The following is a 20,124-nucleotide window of genomic DNA, read 5'->3' as shown; positions in this document are numbered from 1 at the left end:
TGAGCTCACATCGTAGGTGCATATGTTTAACTTGATGTGGGAATTTGATTGGATTTTCCATTATGAAATTCTGTAAAGATTAATTTCTCCATCAGCCATACATACTCAAATCTGTTGTTAGATCCTTGCCCTAGTATCTATTATGCTAGGAAATCTTTGCCTGGCTTCTGGAAGAGCTGAGAGGGTGGCATAAAAAGAGAGCAAAATGATAATGAATTGATGAGTCAGTTACATTTAATGTACCACACCATGAAAACCATAAACTGAGGTCCACATCCACCCAGAGTTATAATGCAATAAGTGTGATAAAGCTGTTTGGGGAGGGTGCCTCTTACCCACTCGGATGCAGTTACCAGTGGAGAGAACAGAAGAGGAAAAGCAACAGCAGTGAGTGGAAGGGTTGTGAAGCAATGCCAGGAAAGTTTGCAGCCAGGATGAGGAGCAATCGTGGAGACATGTTGGCCACTCAGTGGTTGCTGGGAGTGGCAGAAAGGGGGATGAAAGGTGGGAAAGAATATGGCCAATGATTTTACCAGTGATTTTGTAGCATCTTCCTATGCTGACAGATAGTAACTGCACTAGTGGGGGTGAGGATTTAATACTCTGGGTAACTATTGAACCACTGTGTTGTATACCTGAAACCAATTTAAGATTGTATATCAATGATAACTCAATAAAAAAAGAGAACTTGCCATATACTTAGGATTTGAGACTGTTTTTTCACAGATAAATAATGAATGTCCCTCCAGAGGCACAGAATCATAATACGTGATGGAAGAGCAATATTCCATTTTAAAAAGCTATGAGTTTTGGAGTTGGTAAAGAGATATTTGACATGAAATCATGCAATTATGATTAATGAGAATGCTTTTACTGTCCTTCTGAAGCAGAAGGATGGAAAATATATTGTCACCTTTGTTACCATTTCTGAAGATGACATTACAGGTGGGGGAAAAAAGAAATGCTAGTTGCAGTGTTGCTCCATGGAAAGTAAGCATGGACTTAAAGGGAAGGGCCCCCTGAGCTTCTCCACCGACTTCCCCTTTAATGTTTTGACTTTATTGCACTGTCATAGCATTTGGTATAGAATGGCATGTAGACGAAATAAACCGTATTATTCCATTGTGATTTCCTTTTTTCTTGGGCTATGTGACAGAAAGTCAAGTTACAGAGTATTGTATTCAAAGAAAAACAAAAATAAATATGTACCGCCATCCACGTGACTGAACTCCGTTCCCCAACCCAAGTGGGGCAGCTGCTGGCTGTGCTGTGGGAGCCGTACTGGTGTCCTCAGGGCAGGAGCCCTCCAGTGTGCTGCTTAGCTCATGCCGACCTGGGTCCCTGTCTCCTCCAGAGAGTCAGTGCGTGGCACATCCTTTGATAGAATACTGCTTAGGTAAAGCTTACTGTTATCCAATCGTTGGCAACTGTGAAACTGCCTGGTAAAATCAACATAACACTTAAATTAGAGGTATTTTTCGCCCCTAATATACTGATCTTCAGTTGGATCTTGGCTGTAGAAGTGATAGCAAGTAGATTTCGAGTATTTGTTCAAGATGTTCTGTGTGCTGATTTCTTTGCCTCATTCTAAGTTGGATCTGTTTCGTTTTTATTTCTGGTATAACCATGTCCTTCTGAAGAAAATGTGTGCTGGTGCTTTGGCTTTTTTTGAGAAAATGTGATTCTTCAGCAATAAGAGTAGCATGCAATTACTCCCTGATTTTCTAATTACCCACCCAGCAATCAAGCCTGTGTTAATTCTTATCACTCCATCATTTCAGAGAGTTCTAAACTCTGTAACTAATTTTAAATCCAGATTCCTTTAAAAAAAAAAAAACAAGAGGAAACAGGTTTTCAATGCATATTTCTGAGGCCTTACTCTCAGAAACTCCTTTAAATTAAACCTGGGGTGGATTCTTGGAATCTGTATTCCAAATAAGAATGCCCAGGGAATTCTGATGCAAATTGTTCATATATTTGAAAATCACTCTTTTAGGAGCATGTAGAAATTATAAAGAATATTTGATTTTCAAAAGGTTCTAGGATTGTTTTGATTAAAATGATTCTTTATCCAGAATAATATGGCATAAAAGATTGATTGGAAATTCCCTAACTCACATGTGCATCTTAGAATTGCCTGGCAACTTTTAATGATGTAAGTTAAGGCTTCATCACTTTTGATTCTAGATCTGACTGCATTGTTAAAATGATCCCACCCTTTATTCTTATGAAAGGTGTGGAAAAGCTATCACACTTTTTAATTTATATGTATAAAATTTTGGTTCATTTTAAGCACGTAGACATTGGTGTTCAAATGGACTTTGTTACCTCCCTTTATAATTTCTCAGAGCTCCTTACATAGTATTTCTCATGGAGCAACTACTCATGAAATGCTATTATTTCCCAGATAGGAATTTAAACAACAAGACTATTGCCCATGTGCTTATTAAGTTCTTCTACTTAATATGTGTATTTCCCTTGGTACTGACTGGTCAAGCGTTTGACTTTGAAAGATTTTATTAAGGCAAATATCTGATTGATATGTTTAGATTCCAATGACATGCATCATATATACATTCCGGAGAAAGAAAATAGTATATGCTATTTATATTAGCATTTAGAGTTGGAATTCCACGAGTTGATTGTCTGCTCCTGTGAAAGCAGCTGGTATTTTTGTTGGGAAAAGCTTGCTGTGTGTGATTAATCTCTTATCAGCAAAGGGGCATGACTATAGGTGATAAACGAGTTCATCTCTCCTTTGTCTGACATAGGGAAGGATTTTATTTCAATTAGTAAAACTATTTTTATGATTCTGATATCAGGGGATAGGAGTCTGAATGAATCTCAGAAACTGACATTTATATCTTAGCTTCCAGGGAATTTTTTTTTTTCAAGGAGAAGGGGGTTGAGTATACTGTAGCCAAATCAAATATTATAAAAACTAACTAATATATGATTAATATTGACAAGCATCTGTGAAATTTGTCACTACACTACTAAAATTACCTTTATAAATCTTGCCCAGTAGATTAATTCCCCACACATTTTATGCCAGCAATTGCAGAATATAAGCCACAGAAAAAGATGAAATCTGTTAACTGGGACAAATCCTTGGAAGGTAGTCTTTCCCCTTTCATGATTTTTTTTTTTCCTGGAAAAAGAGTCCTAGTTATTTTTTCAATATAGGAATGCAATATGTAGAGAGGCACAAATACTTTGCAGTGAAGTGTGTATTCATCAGCGATAGCCCTCAACCACTGCTTAACCGAACCCCAGCTGTCCTTCCTCTGAGAAACAGCCTCCTTTTCACGAGTGTTGAGGCCAGCTCACAGCTCCACTTTCTGCTGTCTGCAAGGGGCTTTTGTGTCTGCTTCAGCCTCTTCTCACCTCAAAGCACAGTTGATCCTCATTCACGGATTTGCTAATTCGCCTATTCCCTAAAATGTATTCGTAACTCCAAAACCAGCCTTTGCAGCACCTCCCCCGTCATTCACGGATATGTGCAGAGCTACAGAAAATTTGCATCGTGAGCCGTGCACGTGCCAGCTGAGGCTGCACACGGACGCTCGACTTCTTTGTCCAGCTCCTGTGATATAAACCCGTGTCCTTTTGTGGTCTATTGAATGCCACATCTCCCCCATTTCTGTGCTTTTGTTGGTAATTTTGCTGTTTAAAATGGTTCCCAAGCATAGTGCTGAAGGGCTGTCTAATGTTTTTAAGTGCAAGAAGACTGTGATGTGCCTGCCAGAGAAAATACATGTGTTAGATAAGCTTCATTTTAGCATGAATTCTTGTGCTGTAGATTGAGTTCAATATTAATGAATCAATGATCTATAAATGTATCTAAATACATACTAAATATATTTAAAATATACATATAAGATATCTTTATATATAAATATATATATATATATATACACACACACATACATGTATAGTGTCTTTAAATGGAACACAAGTAAAACAAGGGGAAATATCCCATGTAAAAACCTTTTTTTTTAGTCTTCTGAACTGTATAAAAAAAGCATATCTTTCCATTTATTTGTGGATTATTTGCCCAAAATGCTAAGACCAGAGGCTCTTAGGAACCTAGCTCTGTATTTCCCATTAGTATAATAGTTCAGTATTCACTAACTCACTGTACAGAGTTAGTAGAATGTAATCACCGTGAATAACAAGAATTGAAGGTATCTTGGTCTACAAATAATATCAATTTCACATTGTTCGTCACAATTACCTTTGAAAAGGAATATATTCCAACTTTGTAAAAAATTTTCAGCAAGAAAATAAAATAAAATGTGCAGTTTATTTTAATGCAACTTCTTGAAGTTCTGATTTTACATCACTCAGTTCTCATCAACTATATTGCTACTAAGGATTAGGCTACTAGTAGATTTAATGGATGCTAGCTTCTAGATGCTTACTTAGCTGTAAAATGCTTATTTGTGCATCTCTGGAGCTTTCTGCCACTTTTGAAGCCCTTCAGAATATTACCTCTCTGTTTTGAAGTGTAGAATTTTGGTAGGATTTTTTTTTTAAGTAGCACATTGATAGAAAAAATTTTTTCTGCTTTTATTCAATATTTAAAATAATTTGCCACTGGGCAGAGTAGAGGACATTGAATTTCTTTGGTGGGGCTCTTAAAAAATAACTTTTAAGTAGATGGCTTAGGTCCCACTTTAAACTATTTAATTCCTATTTTGATTCTGATTATATAAATAAAAGGTGTCATGGTTTCAGACAATAATTCTTTATAATTGCTAATGAACAACTGCTTTTGATCACTGTGCAAATTTTATTTTACTTAAAACAGAGTCATTGTTCCTGCATAGATGATTTTAAGGTGAGGTAATTAATGGGAATCTTAGACTGAACCAAACTCACTAACTTTTCAGGAAAGAGCATTTCATCTTCAATTTAACTGGATTGTCAGTTACTTTGGTGTCATAACAATGTCATAACAATTTGATATAAATTTGTAAAAGAAAATAATTCCAATACTACTTTAGCTAAGTTACTCAGGGGTATTTTGCAGGTAAATAAACACATACTATGAATCTATTGACAAATAAAAACACAAGAATGAATAATAAAAATAATAAACTTCAACCCTTGATTTTGGGGAAAACACAAAATTTCTAAACTCTTATTTAGAGAGTAAGAATTGGTGAGAACAAACTAGTTAGCAACCTGTTTTATTATTTAAGTTATTTGCTAAACAAAAAGTATTTAGCAATCTATTAATTTGAATGTTAATTTAAGTCACAGAGCAGCATAAATTTCTTTAGTCATTCATTTATCTTTCATTTAATATGCATGCATTGTGCTCTACTGTGCATTCTATAGAGTACTTTAGGGATAGAAGTCCTTATTGTTCAAACACTGTTTATTAAAAAAATTACTCTCTCTCCTTTTAATTGCTTTGGCAGTAGTTTAATTTCTTGTGGCTGCTATAACAGATATCACAAACTGGATGGCTTAGAAAAATAGAAATTATTTTTTTCACTTTTTTGGAAGCCAAAAGTCCAAAATCAGTATCACTGGGCCAAAAAGCTCTCCCAGCTTCAAGTGGCTCCTAACATTCCTTGGCTTGTGGCCACGTCGCTCCAATCTCTGCCCCTGTATTCACATTGCCTTTTGCCTCTCTCTTATAAGATCACTCATGATTGGATTTAGGGCTCACCCAGACAAACCAGAATAATCTTCCCATCTCATGATCCTTAACTTTATCATATTTGCAAAGGCCCTTTTCCCTTATATGGTAATATTTCTAAGTTTCAGAATTTAGGACCTAACATCTTTGGCTGTTCGTTAGTCTCCAAGTTCACACATTTGTCAAAAGTCAGTTGATCATATTGTGTAGGTCTAAATCTGGACTCTCTTCTGTTTCCTTTGGACCTCTATGCCTAATGCCAACATGCATACTTTCTTGAATACCTTAGCTTTATGGTAATATTGAAAGAAGGTAGTTTAAGTCTTCCAACTGTGTCATTTTTTCCCAAATAGTTTGGGCTTTTCTAGGATTTCTGCATTTCCATGTGCATTTTAGCATAAGCATGTTAATTACTAAAAAAGCCTGCTGGATTTTGATTGAGATTTTATGTAATTTACAGACCAATCTGGGGAAATACGCCATGTAAAAAACTTTTTTTTTTAGTCTTCTGAACTGTATAAAAAGTATATCTCTCCAATTATTTATTTTTCTTTAAATTTTCTTCAACAATGTTTTATAGTTTTCAGTTGGTATGCTTTGCATATATTTTGTAACTTCATGTTCTTTATGCTAAGATAAATAGTATACTTTTACTTTTCTTCTTTTCTAGAGTATCTTTTAGTCACAGGCTCATTTTAATCTATCCTTAAGGTGTAATACTCTTAGATTACTGAATACCCTGGGCAATTACCGATAGCTCTCCACAGTGCTGGTTAAGGATTGACTATCTCCCCACTCAATGTGAGGTCAGAGAATTATTTAGTTTAAATCCCATAGTCATACTGTCTGCTCCTGGAAGCTGTTTTATTTTTTGTTTATATAATCTTTTCTCACCTCAGTCCTCCTAAAATCAAATCTCCATTTCCTCAGTTCATTGAGACCTCTTAGAATTTCCATGCCTGCAGATGATCTAGAATGTGCCTCTAGCCAGACAGCTAAGGGTGATTGTGCATTACCTGGATTTTCCTTCTAACAGGGATGTATTCCTATGTTGTGTGTTGTCTGGTGTCTGAAAACAATTATTTCATATGTTTTATCCAGATTTCTAGTTGGTGCGTGGGGAATTAGGTCAGGTACTTGTTATTTCATTACATTAGGAGGCAACGTTATCACTTTATTTTAATTTTTAAACTAGAAATGTTCATTTTGGGATAGAGATGGATGGGATTCAATAGTAGGCATATCAAAGTTGATCTGAAAACATGCAATAACTTGTTTTATCTCTGCAGCAACTCACTTAAAACTTAAATTTGTTTGCATGATACAGAACTTTTATCCTGTGATAATCAAAAGACATTATTAATTTGTGACAATAGAAATAGTCTCCAATTTTACCTTTTAGTATGCCGTATAATTTTGTCTTTATATCTCAGTATTATGTACTGACTGGGTAAAAAGAACTACTGTTAATAGGCCTTGAGCGATGTGGTGGAGGGCTGTGGGGGAGCGGAAGTATTCCGCAGTCCTCTGATCAGGTCTCAGTCTTGTAGTGAGCCTATACTATGCCTTTGAACTGTGAGTTTCACGTGTGTGTTTCAGCGAACTCCTCCAGTCCTCAGATGGGACAGGGTGGCTAGAGTGGGTTGGAATTGGGTACTTCCCTTCTCCTAGGGCAGTTAGATTCTGATAATAACCAGCAGGTTCGTCTCTAAGAAAACAGTTTCTCCTGAGGACAGACCTTGTTAAGTACAGGATGCTCTGGAAGATTTAAAAATAGCTCCTGTTCTCCTCCCCTTGCGGGAAGCACAAGGGGATTTTTGTTTGATATTCACTGTTAGAATCTGCTAGAGCTCTGTAATTCTGGGGGCAAAATATAGGGGGGAAATATAAAACTGAAATCAGTCGAAGGGAGAAATAATGTGGGAGAAACTCATTTATTGCTTACAAGCAGTCGTCCACCTCTGCCCGCTGGTGTCTTTCATGATCTGGCTGCAGTAAAAGGGACTCCACCCAACCTTTCTGTCTAGATATGCCCTCACTCCCCCTTTTTACTGATATGGAGATGGACCACTTCTCTCCACCCCTTGGAAACACCTATTGATATGGAGGTGCAGGAAGGCCAGGTGAGAGATTCTGGAAATGCTGCAATTTTATGCACAAGCTCCTGAAAGTAGAATTCACAAAACTTCTGGGGGTGCCCTGGAGATTTCTCTCTCAGACTTGTCTACACTGAGGCTCCAACAATCCACCAATTACAGTTCAGGTTTTCCTACCCCAGTACTGGTTTCTGGGGAGGCTTTTGCCCCTTTATTTCTGCTCTGGTACATTGTAATTCCCTGCAACTGCCTGTCTGTCTCCAATTTAGGGAGTAGTGATTTGCCCTGTGACCTCACTTCTCTTATGATTCTAAGAATAGTTACTGCTTTTTCCATTTGTTTAGCTGTTTACTTGTTAGAATGGTGTGGTAACTTCCAAGCTCTTGACACACTGGACCAGAAGTCATAATTCCCCATTTTAATACTACTATTCTTGTTTCTCTCTGAATATAAACATGCTGTCTAACTCAGGGAACGTCAGAAGTAGAAGTAATGGCTGCATCCTTTATATTTGAAAATACCTTTTTTTTCCTCATTCAAATCTTAACTGTTCATTTTACCAAATTATTTTCATTTTCTAAAGACAACCTAAAAAGAAGCTTCTCTCTGGTCCATCAGATTTTTGTCATTTTGAAATATCTATCTTAAATTCCATCCCTCTTATTCAAGAATAGCACAATTTTCATGGAATCTTAATGTGTATGTGTATGTGCCTTGGTGTGTACCAGTACCAAAAATCTGAACATCTCTATGTGTAACCGCACGGTAGTCCCCTATTGGTGAGCCGCCCCCTGACTTCTGATTAACAAAGAGAAGCTTGAGTCCCTTAATTATGACCCAGAGTGTGGGAATAAGACTGGGGAATTAGATATTTTTAAAAATGGGAGTTTGAGAGCCTGCTGTTTAGGTAAAGCAAAGTAAATAGACACAGGACTCTTGGTTCCCCTCAAGGCTATAGAAAAATTCTTGAATCATGTATCCTTGAGATGTTTTAAACAAACTCAGACCCCCATCAGATGGGCCACCTCCTGACAATAAGCACGTAGACCCCAGACTAGGTGGAACCTGAAGACTGATAGCTAAGGTTTGGGAAACACGTTACCTCACCGCTGACTAATCAGAAGAATGCACACGCTGATCACTCATCCTACAACCCTTTCCCATAATTTTGTCCTTAAAAACCCCTGCTTGTAACCATATAATAAGGGAGTTCAGGGCTTAAAGCATGAGCTATGAACTCTCCTTGCTTGTCACCCTGCAGTGAATGCCCACTTTCTTTCACCACATCTTGAGTCAAGTCAGTGTTTGGCTTTGCTGTGCATCAGATGAGTGGACCCAGGTTTGTTCAGTTTGGTAACATCTCTACTTCTTTATTTTAGTAGGATTACTAAACAAGTTATCATTCCAGTTTGATGCACATTTATATGATGATGACATATCATTTTCCAACATAATCCCTTTGTATTATGTTATATGTCGATTCTTTTGATGAGTTGGATATTTTAAATATAGATAGCAATTTAGAAACTAAAATCCTTATTGGATGGGGCATTTGTTGAACAGATGCAATTTTAACTCTGTGTTTATAAAGTTTCCTTTCGTAATGTTGAGTTTAATGTTCTACAAATTTTCAGTTATTTTCTTAATGACAGATAATTTGAGGAATGGCTTAAATCTTTTAACTTTAACTTTCACTACACACACATGAACACAAGTAAACATGCATGAAAAATATATATAGTGCTTTATTCTTTTTTACATTTACATTGAGTTTTGCAAGTTGAGAATTATTTTATTCTTGCTATTACAATTATCATATTAATTCCATATAACTCATGTAAAGCATGCGTGGTCCTGAGCACTATCCATCATTGAAGGGCATATGAGAGGTTAGCCTGGAAACTTGTGGCTCAGACATAAACACATTTTAATTTATTTTCTTGAGTTACAATTCCATGTCTCATTGACCTTATTTTTCTAGTTTATTATTTACATGTTAAAAATATATAATTAATTTTAGCACTCAACCTTGTTGATATCACTGTGCAAAATTACGGTTTTAAAATATCATCATGGTCACTGTGGGTCAGAGGCAATCTTTTACACACATATCATATCACCTGCTATGGTAGGATTAACTTTATAAAGTGGAGAGATTCTTACATACTACAATTTTCTGGCAGGGTGTGTCTATAAAAAAAGATATTCATGACTGCTACTTATTTAACTTTTTTAAGCAGAATTTTATATAATGCAAACCTAAATCTAAAATCAAACTGATCATGTTATAGTATGACCATCTTAAGTCACATTCTTTTCAAGAAAAGTTTACCAACTGATATAAGCTCAACAAGTCTTTCCACTAAATTTTTCTGCTAGTCTTTTTCAAAGTGTAAGACATTGGACAACCTGTTTGTGGTTTCTTAGGTTTCACCAAAGACTTACTGAATTGGAATAGCTAGTGTTGGGCCTGAGAAACCCAGATTATTCCTAAACACCCTAAACGTTGACAGCCATAACACGCTTGATTATTCCTGTCTTTGTCATTTTCTATTTCAAATATGTCAGTCTTCACTCTTCAGGTGGATTGCCAGCTCTTTGAATGACATACACATCCTTCCTCATGCTTTAGCTAAATGGCTGGTAGAGAGCAGGTGCCAAATGAGAACTTGATGTTTACTTGCTGAATAAATATTGGAAATTGTGCAGCTATCATTTTCTGACCACAAATTATTTAGTGAAAGGAAGTAACTTAAGCTTTATCTTCTTCAAGCAACCATTCAACCAGATGATTTTGAATTTTGCATATGCCCTTCAGGGGCATTATTTTTCTGATGTACTTTGGATCAAATACCCCTTGAGACAGTTCTGTTGTTCCTGTGTCTAAGCACATGACCTGGGCTTTTCATTTGTATGTTGTTTCTATTCTTGCTACAAGCTTAGGTAAGGGTTAGATTCTGATTAGCAGATGTGGTAAATCACAATCCATGTTAAGTAGGAGTGAATTCTTCTTTAGAAATTCTATGATAGAAGCAGGAAAAAAATGACTTGAGATTAACAACCGTCTATTTAGAGGGCCCCAAACTCCCAATAGCAGTGCTAATAGCCTGGGCCTCACACCATGCTCCAGTAGACACTGATATAATCTGCTCTTCTGTGTTAACCTCTATACATGCTGCTCAGAAACTCACTTCCCTCCCTTGCCACCCTATGTTTGCCCAACCCAGGGAGAAGGCATGTCTCTATAGGCAGACCTGGGAGATGCTGCAGGTTCAGTTCCAGGCCATCTCTAGAAAGGAATTATTGCAATAAAGCAAGTGAAGTCAAGTTTTTGGCTTCCCAGTACATATAAAAGTTGTTTACATTATACTGTAGTCTTTTAATTGTACAATAGCATTATGTCTAAAATAAAAGTGTGCACACCTTAATTTAAAAGCAACTTACTCCTAAAACATGCTAACCATCATGTGAGCTTTTAGCGAGTGGTAATCTTTTTGCTGGTAGAAGGTCTTGCCTCGACGTTGATAGCTGCCGACTATCAGGGTGATGGTTGCTGAGGTTGGGGTGGTAGTGGCGATTTCTTAAAATAAGACAACACTGAACGTAGTGTTGCACAGTTAGTTCTGAACTCTAGCATACCACAGGAGACGCTCAGATGCCACTCACCTGGACATGACCATATATTTTCTTAAAAAATCAATGAACTGCCTTCAATGGAACAAATCTTAAATGCCTTCTCAAGATTTCTTTATTATATTGCTACGCCAAAATGAAATGCATCTTCATTTCTGGAGATCACATATTCTCAGCAAAGACATCCATCTTTACTAAAATAAGAACAACATAATAAAAAGTCTGTTTCTGGAATTGGGCATTTTCCCCATAACAAGATTATCTCTTTCTCATATACTTGAGTACTTTTGGTATTAGAAATATTGTAAAATAAGTTTACAATTATAGAACTAAGGGCATATTTCAGATCCACTTGGAATTAATTCAGTTCTCCATTCCAAACAGTGGTAAATTCAGTTACATGAAATCAAGTTCTCTAGACATTAATTTAGAAAAATAGCTAGGGAAGTAAATCTTCACGAACTTAAACATGGTACTATAAGCTCAAAAGAAAATATATTTGAGCCATTCATTTCCTTTCATTATCATCCTTATTACAGACAATGAAGGGTTAACTGCCTTGCAAGCTTATATTGTAGACATTATCTTTATTTTGGTGGAACAGTGTTGTACTCCTGTCAAAGCTATGCATAGGACCTGTTTCCAGGACAAACAGCAGCAGAAATCATTGTCTCCCAAGAGATTTGATAGGATGGAAGCAATGAGATTATCACATATAACTGATTACAGCATTATACCAGATAGCTAGAGAACTACTTTCCTCTGGTCTGCCTCCTACTGCTACTCTTAGAAGTTCTTCCTAGTCAACCATAGGTTTTTCCCTTCCTTGTGGTCCTACCGATGTGTGCCTGTGACTCTGTTGTGCAACACTTTCCAGTCTTGATTGAAGGGGACTCCATTCTTTGTGCTCCTGAGGCCAGAGATATATAGTCAGGCTGACTTCTTTTTCTCTCACAGCAAACTATCAGCAAACCATACTGGCTGTACCTTGATAATATATCCAGAATCTGAATTCCTCTCACCACTTCCACCTCCCATTTTGGCCCAAGCTGCTACATCTCTTGCCTTGATTACTGCAATAACCTCCTAAGTGTATGTTCTTTGTCTTCTACCTTTGCCCCCAGTAATGATTCTTTCCAACATAAGTCAGATCATTGAATTCCTTTGCTTAGAACTCTACAATGGCTTTCATCTTCACCAAGAATAAAAAATAAGCCTATGTGACAGTATGTTCTAGTCCATTTTACTTCCTTGACCTGATTTGCTCTGTCTCCCTGTTTCCACAGGCCTTCTTGCTGTCCCTGAAGCAGTTGAGGCATGATTCTGCATTTGGTCCTCTGCCTTAGCTATTCCATCTCTCTAGAATACTTTCACCCCAGACATCTCCATGACTAATACACAACTTTCACATCTTCATTCAAATGCTACCCTCTTAATTAGGTATACTATATTTCATTTAAAATTAAACTTCCAACCTTCTCTGTGGTACTCTAGACTCTCTCACATGGCTCTACTTTTTCATTTTTCTCATAGTACCTAATAATATAAAAATGTTCAGGGTATTACATTTCTTATTTATGACTGTCTCCGATCCTTCTCAGCCACTTAGAATGTTATATACACAAGGGTAGGAATATCTACAGGTTCTATTCACTGGCATATAGGAGGGGCCCCCAAAATATTTGTTAGGTTGAAACAAATACAAAGTAAGTTTGAATCGATATCAATCTAGGCTGGAAGTGCAGAGGTTGCAACCACAGTCAGCAACATAGAGTTGGTATCTTTATGTAGCTATTTAGTTCACCTTGAAAAATGTATTTTCTTAAGAGAATTTATATATACACATATATACATGCACACATATATAATCTTATATATACACCTATACGCATGTAAATTATAAATATACATACATATAGAGATATATTCATATATGTCTATGCATAATATATGTGTGTGTGTGTATATATACACATTATGTAATACATATGCAAAAGCACTTAATTTCTTTCTATTTAGGCAAATCAATCCAGTGCTGATAGTGGTAAAAGGAAAGAGTAACTTATAAGACAAATATTAGGAAGGGTTCTGTTCTCTTTTTAATTCCTGATGATACATCTGTTAAGAAGGGCTTGGCATCAATAATGATAAAACAGTATTTCATCTTTTCCTTGAGATGGGTCGCATAATTTTGATAAGTATCTATGAAACTGATTAAAGTAAGAATATATATTGGTTTTTCTCCCAGTTTCTGGCACAGAGCCCCTACAACTCTTGAAATTTGCCAAGTGCTGAGGGCCATAAAGGTGTCCTTTACTATGTTAATGAGATGACTTTTGACCTGCGCCTAAGAATGGGAGCTGGCTGTCTGGAGAGCCAACCTTGTGATTAGAATTGGAAACTCTCCGTCTGGCCCCTGATTTTCAGGGAGGGGACAGGGACAGGAACTTGAGTAAAATTATCATTGGCTAATGATTTCATCAATCATGCCTATGCAATGAAGGCGACATAAAAACTGTAAAGAATGGGGTGTGCAGAGCCATGCAGCTGGTGATCACGCAGAGGTCTGTGGAGAATGGTGCACTCCAAGAGAGCATGGATGCTCCACACCCTTTCTCCTTATCTTGCCAGATGCACCTTTTCTGTCTAGTGTTCCTGAGTGGCACCCTTTATAATAAACCTAGTAAGTAAAATGTTCCTCTGAGTTCTGTGAACTTTACTACAAATTAATTGAACCCGAGGAGAGGTCATAGGAACTTCTGATGGGGAGCTGGTTGGTCAGAAGCACAGGTAACAACCTAGACTTGCAGCTGGCATTTGAAGTGTGTGTGTGGGGGGGGTAGGGGGCAGCCTTGTAGGATTGAATGCTTAACCTGTGGGATCTGACACCATCTCTGTGGAGGCAGTGTTAGAATTGAGTTGAATTGTAGGACACCTGGCTTGTGCCCAAGAATTGCTTGGTGTTATGTGTGGAAAACCTCCCTCTCCACAGTGGAATTGGGTCCAAAACATAAGAGTACCAAATTACTCTTTTAAAATATACCTTACTTTTTAAATCAGTAATACTTGTACATGTTTTAAAAATTGAAATTATGTACAAAGACATACTTTGAGAAGCTTCAGTCCCTCTTGGTATTGTCATCACCTGTATGTCTTTACCCTATATATAAATTCACTTATTACTTCCTTATATTGCCTCTGGTATTTCCTCATGCCATTAATAAGCACATAAAAATATAAATTCTTAATCATCCCTTTCCTACCTATACAATATTTTGGAAGTTGTTTTTCTTATTTAACAATATATTCTGAATTTTGTATATTGATACACAGAAAACCTAGCTGTACAATATACCATGGAGACTATATCAAAGTTATATTAAAAAGTCCCCGAAGCTGAAGTGTAAGTCTTGTCAAGCCAAAATAAAATTCATGTTTTAAGTAACTGATTTATACTGTCAAGTCCATGAACATAAAAGCAAAAATCACGGAAATTGGAACCTTCTCATTACTGTTCACTGCCTAGAGTTATATATATAAAGGTACCTGTTGTTTGCATTACTCAAGACTATGCAAGTAAGATAAATGACAGTGTTATGACAGCTATGCAGAACATGTATTTTACTTCCCTGGAAGGCTTTCTGCTCTAAGGAAAGTGGAAGGTGGCTTATATTGTGTGATTATAAATTGAACATTGGTTCACTAGCTACAAAGCTGTTGGCTTTCATATTTTTCCTTCTCAGTTTTTGACATTTTTGTAATAGCTGTGTTCTTTTTTAGGGGAAATAAAGTAGATTAGATCTATAAATTGCTCTTTTGGCATTTCAATATTCTGGTAATATCGTTAAAATTATTGAGATTCAATTATACAATTCTAACACTACAAAACAATTGTTTTTGGAAGATCTAAAGCTAGCTATACTTTAAAACATGTACAAACGGATTTTTTGGTGTTACATGTCAGCTTCAGATTTGCCCTTTGATAGGAGAGGGGCAACTAAGATTTTAGACTTTTTAAGAAAACACAACTGATCTCTTTTCTTTGATTCCTCAGCTGAAGCTATTTTGATCAACACTACATTTAGCAACACAGTTCAGAAACTGCCCTCATTTACATTTTCACAAATGGCATTTTGATCTCCACAAATGTGAATGTCCGTAAAGATCCACACCTGCATGATGGATACATGGGACAGTTATGTCACTAGTAGACAGAGGTTCCCACTGTATGACAGAGCAGGGAAGATGCATTCTTTTCACAGAGGCATCACGGGACTTCTGAGGGAGTTTTGTGGTCTCAACTCACCAGGTGATAGATGCATGTGGGAGGTGAGGAAGGCATGGTCCCGACATCCGCACAGACATGCTCCAGGAATTTTAGAGGTTGCCCTTTTTATGGTTTTATTTTAAAATTGAAGGTGCACTGTTCCTGCTTGATAGAAAAAATGTACAGTTCAAAATTTACACAGCTTCTCTTTTTCCCCATTCGTCAGAATCCTCAAAACATATCCTGCTGAAAAAGAGGATAGGGTGACAAAAATAAGCTAGCTTGTGCTTTTGTAAGAAAAGAGGGAAGAAAATTAAATTACCTAAGTCTGAGGCTTATTTATTTAACCTTAACTACTCACTTATTTTAGCCTATCTTGATCGGATAACAGTTTTCAAAGAATTTTAGAGATGGAAGCAACTTCATTTATATTTTCAATGGAGTTTTAAATTACCTTCCCAAATTAGATCTGGTCTGCTTTTTTTTCTCAAGAGCCAAGATGCAGAGATAACTGGAAATTCAGGTCTGAAGAAGCTGGGTTTCCAAGACAAGCTGCATATAGAAGTAACATTATTTAGAAATGTGGAATGCCAGTTCCCTTTCAGTTTTTTAAAGGTAAAGCTGTAGGTCAGACTTCATTCAAGAAAACTGCAATAGCTTTCAGACTTATGTAAGGTTGAGTGTTTGAGATATCAAATTAGTACATTTTGAAAGGGTGCCATATAAACAGAAGTATATATACTATATACTTTTAATAATATCATATACAATAGTATATATTATATACATAACACACATATATATACACACACACACATATGTACACACTTTATAAACAAAATCCAAAGCAAAATGCAGATGATTCCCAACTTACAATGGTTTGACTTGATGATTATTTTTACTTTACCCCGGTGTAAAAGTGATGAGTGACGCGTACTTCGGGTCTTGATCTTTTCTGGGCTGCAATATCAGTACACTATTTCCTCATGATGCTGGGAAGTAGCAGTGAGGCACAGCTCTTAGTCGGCCACATGATCACAAGGGTGAACAACTGACACACTTACAGCCACTGTGCACCCATACATGGCTTTTACCCATACATTGTATACCCATTCTGGTTTTTACTTTCAGTACAGTATTCAATAAATTGCATGAGAGATATTCAACACTTTATTATAAAATTGGCTTTGTGTTAGATGATTTAGCCGAACGGCAGATTAATGTAAGTATTCTGAGCACATTTATGTATTTTCAACTTTAATATTTTCAACTTATTACGGGTTTATCCAGATATGACCCCATCATAAGTTGAAAGAAATCTGTAAATCCAGCTCATTGTGCCCACCAAATAATATAGGACACACTAAGTTTTATTCTGAGCTGGGCAGGAATAGACTGAAGTATTTTCAAGAGTGGCATGATCTGATTTCCATCAATATTTTCTCAAAAAATTAAAGTGCCACAGGAGTGATATGAAACATCTGCCGGAGAGACCATTTGTCTCAAAATGAAAAACTAATAAGTCAAAATCCCATAAGAGCCCCAAAACTATATTCTAATCTTTATTCATTCATGGGTGCCTCTTAGTATAATTTTATGAATAGAAATATACTGAGAGGATGAGTGACGTCATAGTTGGCTATTAAAAAGGCAATTTTAATTGAAGTGCTCTCTTGTTATAAAATTCTTCATGTTAATAAATAAACTTATCATTTAAAATATCACTAAGTCAGACAACATTTGTTACATGAAGCTGTGTGTTTAAAAAACACATCACAGGAGAAATTGCCTGATCGAGGAATTATAGAACAAACGGAGATTAAGAGTCCTGCAGATGAGAAATATTTGCAGCATGTTCAGAAGACAGAATGAACTGATGTTCAACAAAAGGACACCTAAAGTACCTATAAAACAATAAATCAACTCCAGCAGAACTATTATAAACACCTTTTCATACAGAAACACACATATTCCTCCTGTCACTCTGCATTCTCAGTTATCATTCTGGTTTATTTTCTTCAATGAACTTGTTGCTACCAGAAATTAATATATTGATATTATCTCCCACCACTAGAAGACAAGTTTCATGAGAACTGGAAAACGGTCTCTTTTGTACAGCTGTGTTTTTGTGGTCTAGAACATTTCTCATCATATAATAGATACTTATCAGTGCTTAGTTGGTATTTAGTTGGATCAATGGGTAGGCAGAATACATAAAAGCTGGTACGAAGCTGGGACTTCTGGAATGGCTGAATGAGGAGAGAGGCGAATTCTGTCCCTCGTGGCACAGAGATTCCAGCAAGACTGCTAGTGGGTCAGCAGCAAGCATATAAAGTTAATGAACGGCGGAAGGCCAAGTGTGGGCTGTCACAGACTAGGACAGGTCATCTGGGTGGCCCACACACAACCAGGTACCCTCATTCGCTGGTTCTCCTTGGTCCACGGGACAGGGGGGCAGGAGGACTGAGGGAGGCTGGGGAGGCACCAGCCCATCCCTTCCCACTCTCAGCTCTCTCACAGGGTCTAAACCTTGAGCCACAGGGAGACAGTCAGGAAACACTGTTGCTTATATTAAGGGGCTTGACTAAAAAGGGAAAAGAAGGAACTTTTCACAATGTTGGAAGTGTTGTATATCTTGGTTTTTGTTGTGGTTACACAACCAGGGCATCGACCAACAAAATTCATATGATGGCACACCTGAAGAGTGTGAATTTTGCTGTAATTTAAGTATTCTTCTACAAACCTGACTTAGAAAGACGACTTTGCAACCCTACAAAGTAATTATTATGCATTTAGACTATTACATTTCATAATTGTTCTAGACTAAACAGCCTTGGTGAAAGAGGGATGGTTGGTTTAGGGGCAGACTGAGGCAGAAGGCTCTCTGGGTGTGTGTTTCTTTTAGCGTGGTGGAACTTAAAAATGCCTATGTGTTGAGAGGAAGGCAAATAAAGCTGGAGAGGTTGAAGGTGAAAAAAAGATTAATGCTACTATATGAACAAATAAAAATTAAAAATAAGAAATTTAATTCTCCCTGTCAAAATAAGGAAAGAACTTCCCCCCTTCTGATTACTTCAGAAAATCTGTAACTTACATTCTTTCTCTGTCTCTTTGAAATGTACATAAATCATTTTTACAACTAAACAAGCCTCTTAGCACTTCTACAACCCAGAAATGTCTTTCTCAAGAACCTGAGAACCATCTCTATGAATGTATTCCACAAGGAAGATGCACCCTTATTTCCTAGTCTCTGTGAGAGGAGAAGCGTGTAATTTCAGGGGGCACCTTGCTTCCAGATGTAAAACTATCTTGTCATGAAGATGAGACAAGCTTATTTTTCCTTTGGATAAAAAGACAACAAACACAGATGGTCATCTGAATTACCAGGTCAATTTAGGATGAACTATGAGTGACAAATGATGCTGTCAAGTCTTGAGGATTATTTGTTTCTTTTGAGAACATGTATGTAAGGGGTTGCATCTGCTTGGTCATATAAACATGTGAGATCTCCTTCTGTCTCTGCCATCTCTTCAGTGGGTCACTTGAGTTGTGCATCACATTCTGGTTTCAAGGTTATTCAATAATAAAACTGCCTTCTTTTTCTTCTATATTTATGGAAAGGTTTTCAGGGTTCAGAGAATATTTTGTTTTATTTATAATTACCAAACACTAATGTTTAAAGAAATATCATCCAGAGACATAAATGACAGGAATAAATTTCATGTAAGAGGGAGTAATTGAGAAAACAAGAAAGAATTTTTTGGACATAAGATGAATGGTAATTAGTCTAGAAGCTAGTAATTCCAGGATATGAGGTACAGGCCAGTTCTTGGTGAGAACTCTCTTCCAGCTTACAGAGACAGACAGAGAGAGTTCTCCGGTGTCTTTTCTTGTAAGGTTTAATTCCATCAAGAAGGCCTCACCTCTTCTAAACTTAGTCACCTCTGACGGGCCCCACCTCCTAATCCCATTACATTGGGGAGGTAGGGCTTCAACAAATAAATATTACAGGAACACAATGTAGTCCATGGCTGTTTGTAGACAAAATTTATTCAGTTACTACAATGGATATCTATTACATTACATTGTTGCATTTTATATTATCTAGCCAATTAATCTTAGTCATGAAAATTCTCAGGAAGCTGCACAATTCCAGTTATATTAATCTAACAAGAATATTCTTATCCTGAATTTTTTTTTGTCTCCCTAAAAACCATCAAGTATATAGATAGATGACACATAGGTAGATATAGAATGTTTTTTGACCAATAGTATATGACAAAAATTTTAATATAAAAAAATTAGAGAACTCTATACTAACATATATCAATTTGTTTAGATAACTCAGGCATACAAATTTCCAAATAAGTAGCTTATTCATATTAATACATAAGTGTGTATGTTATGATCAGAAATAGATTCATTTATACACAAATTTTCCTTTCTGCTTAATGAATCATAGTTATAAAAATCAG

At 36.6% G+C, this 20,124-nt stretch overlaps 1 long non-coding RNA gene across 1 annotated transcript; it reads right to left on the bottom strand.

Moving 5' to 3' along the window:
- Positions 1-1,295: 1,295 nt before the first annotated feature.
- LOC130684051 (uncharacterized) lies at positions 1,296-15,895 on the bottom strand. The gene is made up of 3 exons (XR_008998179.1): positions 15,689-15,895; positions 11,416-11,576; positions 1,296-1,439 (listed from the first exon to the last, which is right to left on the bottom strand). It is a non-coding gene; the product is annotated as an uncharacterized LOC130684051 (long non-coding RNA).
- Between the last annotated feature and the right edge of the window lie 4,229 nt (positions 15,896-20,124).

The sequence above is a fragment of the Manis pentadactyla genome, chromosome 6 (genome assembly GCF_030020395.1).
Source record: "Manis pentadactyla isolate mManPen7 chromosome 6, mManPen7.hap1, whole genome shotgun sequence".
NCBI lineage: Eukaryota > Metazoa > Chordata > Mammalia > Pholidota > Manidae > Manis > Manis pentadactyla.
The sequence above is the reverse complement of the archived record's forward strand: the minus strand, read 5'-3'. Positions and strand labels throughout refer to the sequence as shown.